This window comes from Littorina saxatilis, unplaced genomic scaffold, assembly GCF_037325665.1.
Source record: "Littorina saxatilis isolate snail1 unplaced genomic scaffold, US_GU_Lsax_2.0 scaffold_782, whole genome shotgun sequence".
Classification (NCBI taxonomy): Eukaryota; Metazoa; Mollusca; class Gastropoda; order Littorinimorpha; family Littorinidae; genus Littorina; species Littorina saxatilis.
In genome coordinates, this window is record NW_027129653.1 from 37501 (window position 1) to 43245 (window position 5745).

General features: G+C 43.3%; 1 pseudogene; it reads left to right on the forward strand.

Moving 5' to 3' along the window:
* The first annotated feature begins 2591 nt into the window (after positions 1-2591).
* Positions 2592-3972, forward strand: LOC138957878 (cullin-associated NEDD8-dissociated protein 1 pseudogene; annotated as a pseudogene).
* The last annotated feature ends 1773 nt before the right edge of the window (positions 3973-5745 follow it).

Below are 5745 nucleotides of genomic sequence, written 5' to 3' on the forward strand. Positions count from 1 at the left end.
ACAAAACGTACCCATAACGTATTCGACGTACGCCAGCGTACTTATTCAAATGTCCCATACGTCGGCATACGCAGGCTTTAAAACGGTCGTGTGACAGGGCAATAGAGACATTTCATCCTTGGTTTATTGATCAGGTCCCTTCAACCTGTTTGGCTATTTTGGACCGAGAAAAAGAAAGGGGTGTGAACAATCGCACAGGGGGAAAAGCGAATGAACAATCGGATAAGTTTGCAGAATAGAAGAATAAGAAAACAAAGGAGCTAAACAGAGAACAACGCGCCAATAGACACAGGACAAAGAATGTTGCTTCTTCCACAACTTGTGCGTATTATCTTTCTGTATGCTCAAGATTTTGCATGATGTGTTAGTTGGCTTATCAGCTGATTGTGTTTGTGATGATTTCAGAAAGAGCTGATACGAGAAGTGGAGATGGGTCCTTTCAAACACACACTGGACGACGGTCTCGACATCAGAAAAGTGAGTTGAACCACCGTGATTTTATTCTGGTGTCTCGGTACCCGGGTCAGGTGACACAGCAAAATCATTGATAATTACATGCAGGATGCAAAGAAGGGGTAGATCACGTCTTCATTTTAATGCTTCTTATTCTGTCGGTTGCTAGGAGACTAGTTCTGCATAATAACTCTCACGTCCTGTTGTTCACCTCAACATAGTAGCGAAGTAAGACGACGAGTAGAAACCAAGAGGAAAGAAACCAAGTCCAAAAGACTAAGTAACCACGGCTGAAAACAGCCAGAGCGTACGAAAAAGCGACCACCTTGACTGAGCGCTGAGTTTGGAATGAATACAAAGGGCGGCGTATGCGCACGCATTTGGAAGACAGACTCAGTATTGGTCTGGCTTCGATACCAGTATGGGTATTGGTCACTCTTTTTTTAGAGTTGTCTCCCTTGTTACCAAGGGGACGCGTACAGCGTTACCAGCACTGAACTAGGGTTAATTGCTATATGTGAGTTGGGTAAGTATATTAATCAAATGAAAATGTATTACTAAAATTTTTGAATGCTTACTTCCCTTTATTAGAAGATAGTGTCATTGGCTCTGTGCCTTGCCTGGGTATAATTGACAAGGACTGCTTGTTGTGTGTTCCAGGCAGCATTTGAGTGCATGTACACCCTGCTGGACTCGTGTCTAGACCGACTGGACATCTTCGAGTTCCTGCAGCACGTGGAGGATGGTCTCAAGGACCACTACGACATCAAGATGCTGACCTACCTCATGCTGGTCAGACTGTCCAACCTCTGTCCTAACGCCGTCTTACAGCGTGAGTGTGTGTGTGAAGAGAGGGGGTGGATAAGTGGCCTGAAGGACCACTGCGGGATCAGTTTCCACACGGTCACTGACCAGTGTTAGTTAACATGCTGCTGCGTGTGTTGTTTTTATATTTAGTCAAGTTTTGACTAAATATTTTAACATCGAGGGGGAATCGAAACGAGGGTCGTGGTGTATGTGCGTGTGTGCGTGCGTGTGTGCGTGCGTGTGTGTGTGTGTGTGTGTGTAGAGCGATTCAGACTAAACTACTGGACCGATCTTTATGAAATTTGACATGAGAGTTCCTGGGTATGAAATCCCCGAACGTTTTTTTCATTTTTTTGATAAATGTCTTTGATGACGTCATATCCGGCTTTTCGTGAAAGTTGAGGCGGCACTGTCACGCCCTCATTTTTCAACCAAATTGGTTGAAATTTTGGTCAAGTAATCTTCGACGAAGCCCGGGGTTCGGTATTGCATTTCAGCTTGGTGGCTTAAAAATTAATTAATGACTTTGGTCATTAAAAATCTGAAAATTGTAAAAAAAAATAAAAATTTATAAAACGATCCAAATTTACGTTTATCTTATTCTCCATCATTTGCTGATTCCAAAAACATATAAATATGTTATATTTGGATTAAAAACAAGCTCTGAAAATTAAATATATAAAAATTATTATCAAAATTAAATTGTCCAAATCAATTTAAAAACACTTTCATCTTATTCCTTGTCGGTTCCTGATTCCAAAAACATATAGATATGATATGTTTGGATTAAAAACACGCTCAGAAAGTTAAAACAAAGAGAGGTACAGAAAAGCGTGCTATCCTTCTTAGCGCAACTACTACCCCGCTCTTCTTGTCAATTTCACTGCCTTTGCCATGAGCGGTGGACTGACGATGCTACGAGTATACGGTCTTGCTGAAAAATGGCAGCTACTTGACTAAATATTGTATTTTCGCCTTACGCGACTTGTTTCCCCTTGTGAAAGTATTTGACATAGTTTGGCTGATACACAATGACCCAGCCATGTCTAGTAAACCAACTCCATGACTACTTGACGCTTACCTCCAGCTCAGGTGCCTTGGTGGCTGGGAGCTTGAGAACAATAACCATCGCTCTCTTGTGGCAGCCCTTTTCCCTCTTTTTTTTAAATTTTATTTTTGTATCATCTTAAGTCGGGGTAACAACCTGGTAACATGCCCCTAACATTTCACGGTTAGGGCGTTAAAAAATCCATTGATCATCAATTGACACAGTTATTTACCTTCTTAGTAGCTGGGAGTTTACTCTCAAGCGCTGAAAAGTGTCAATAAAGATGCTCAAATGTGTGTTGGGTTTCCCTGCAGGACTGGACCGGCTGGTGGAGCCGCTGAGAGCCACATGTACGACCAAGGTCAAGGCGCACTCCGTCAAGCAGGAGTTTGAGAAACAGGACGAGCTCAAACGCTCCGCTCTGCGTGCCGTCGCCGCTCTTCTCAACGTGCCTGACGCAGGTAAGGAACATCACAGCTGTGGGGCTTGAAATCAGGCTCGGATCCGTGAATTTCAGAGGAAACCTGATAGGTTTTTCGAGGAAGAAAAATGATCGCCACGGGAATGAAAAAGTCCTGTCCCCCCCAACTTTAAAAAAAAAAAAAAAAAGGCCTTGGATAAAAGGATCACTTTATATAGACTTAGTACACAAGTCCTGATCAAAAATGCCTTGGAGAAAAGGATCACTTTATATAGACTTAGTACACAAGTCCTGATCAAAAAGGCCTTGGATAAAGGATCACTTTATATAGACTTAGTACACAAGTCCTGATCAAAAAGGCCTTGGATAAAAGGATCACTTTATATAGACTTTGTACACAAGTCCTGATCAATGTGCTATATTTTTGTGATTGTGACATTGCCAAAAATACGGGAATTCCGATTTTTTCAGCAAGTTTCCACATTTTTAGCATTTACTCACTTTGAAAACCATCACTTTATTATTGCAAAAATGAGGATGACATTGACAAATAAACATCATACAGCGATTCTAGGGTGTTCAAAATACAAAAAAATGCTGAGAACCCAAAACACGTCATAGAACGATTTGGGACCAAAATTCCTCGCCACCTGTTGTTCATGTTCTTGCTGTTTGTTGCGCCTGTTTCCTCAAAGCTAACTTTCTGAGCTAAAGTCTGTCATGTAAATGACCCTTCTCTACTCCCTTGGTTTCAGACAAGAGCCCCCAGATGAACGACTTCTTGCAGCAGATCAAGGGGACGCCCGAGCTGAACGCCATGTTCGACAACATTCAGAAAGACGCTCTCACCTCCACAGAGATCGTTTCCATGGATACCAGTTGAAGTCTCTCTCTGTGTGGCAGCTTGGCAACTGTCCTTAAAGTAGCCCTGCTCGGAAACGCGCGGTTGTCATGGTGATGCTCCATAGAGACAAACAAAGAGGAACTCTGGAGATTAGAAGGTCGTGTGGAGGTGAAGGTTAAACTCCCCGTGGTGCAGTGACTTCCCTTGGTGTTTGATAGCGGAAAATAATCTGTGAGGATTTTCGGAACTCACTTGTCGATTGGTCATTTGACAGATGCTTGATTGTCTATGATTGATCATTTGACAGATGCTTGATTGTCTATGATTGATCATTTGACAGATGTTTGTATAACTGTTGAGTGAATCTTTTGAAGAACTACCCAGCCTGTGAGATTGAAATAACTTTGTTGCGCTGTGTGAATGCGTGTGATTGATGTTTGCATTAAGCAGAAGCACTAGGGTTGCCTCTGTGATTGGCATTAACAACTGCCTGTAAGATAATTCATTGTCACAGCTCCAGAATTATAAAGAGAGTGAGAGAAGTGTGGGAAGGGGTGGGTGGAAGAGAGTGAGAGAAGTGTGGGAAGGGGTGGGTGGAAGAGAGTGAGAGAAGTGTGGGAAGGGGTGGGTGGAAGAGAGTGAGAGAAGTGTGGGAAGGGGTGGGTGGAAGAGAGTGAGAGAAGTGTGGGAAGGGGTGGGTGGAAGAGAGTGAGAGAAGTGTGGGAAGGGGTGGGTGGAAGAGAGTGAGAGAAGTGTGGGAAGGGGTGGGTGGAAGAGAGTGAGAGAAGTGTGGGAAGGGGTGGGTGGAAGAGAGTGAGAGAAGTGTGGGAAGGGGTGGGTGGAAGAGAGTGAGAGAAGTGTGGGAAGGGGTGGGTGGAACAGAGTGAGAGAAGTGTGGGAAGGGGTGGGTGGAAGAGTGAGAGAAGTGTGGGAAGGGGTGGGTGGAAGAGAGTGAGAGAAGTGTGGGAAGGGGTGGGTGGAACAGAGTGAGAGAAGTGTGGGAAGGGGTGGGTGGAAGAGAGTGAGAGAAGTGTGGGAAGGGGTGGGTGGAAGAGAGCGTGTTAATGAAAGACAAACAATGAAAGTTGTAAAACAGGTGAACTTGCTCTCTTCTTCTTTTTTGCTGCTGCACTGACATTGTACCATTTTCATGAAACTAATATTTTGACACTGTACAGTGTCAACTGTACCGCAATGTTAAGATTGTGATGTCTTCAGAATGTAAGATGCCTGTTTGAAGCAGGATTTTCAGTCGGATGGGAGAATCAAAGTCGAGATGTGTCCTCGGTGCTGCATGGGTCACATTCACAGTCAGTACAACCTTCCGACGGGCGCAATGGCTTGGCGGTAAGACGCCAGCCTCCAAAGCGGAAGGTTGTGGGTTCGAATCCCGGCCGCACCTGATAGGTTAAGCTGGAGATTTTTCCGATCTCCCAGGTCAACTTATGTGCAGACCTGCTTGTGCCTTATCCCCCTTCATGTGTACACGCAAGCATAAACCAAGTGCGCACGGAAAAGATCATGTAATCCATGTCGGAGTTCGGTGGGTTATAGAAACACAAATAAACCCAGCATTCTTCCTCCGAAATCGGCGTGTGGCTGCCTAAATGGCGGGGGAAAAACGGTCATACACGTACAAATCCGTGGGAGTTTCAGCCCACGAACGCAGAAGAAGAAGATTACAACCTTTCTTCTTTCAAACCTCCATTGTAGTTATTTTAAATTTGAAAAACAGACCCATCTATATTGATTTGGAAGTGGCAAGCCTCACCCTGTGTGTGCAAGTCATTGCATTTACTCATTTAGTTCAGGGTTGAGATAAAGTAAGCAGATATTTCAATTTTTGCCTTATTTTTGATTTGTGAAACTTTATTTTCTCCTTTTTGACTATTCCATTCTCATACCTACATTTGATGTATGAAGCAGCAACAGGTTCGCTACTCTTGTCAGAAAATATCGGAGTTATCTTACAAGTGACAACATTATTGTTTAAAGCAGTATGATAATGAGTTGGGGCTATAAGTTGAAATCAAGCAAATATGACCTTTATTGCTAAAGATCTCCTGGTTTTGTTTCGGAGTAATTTATCTGAGTAAGTATGTTTTGTTGCGATTGATGTTGGATTCCTGTTATACATTTTCTTTAGTGTGATATCACTGAATTTTGTTTTTA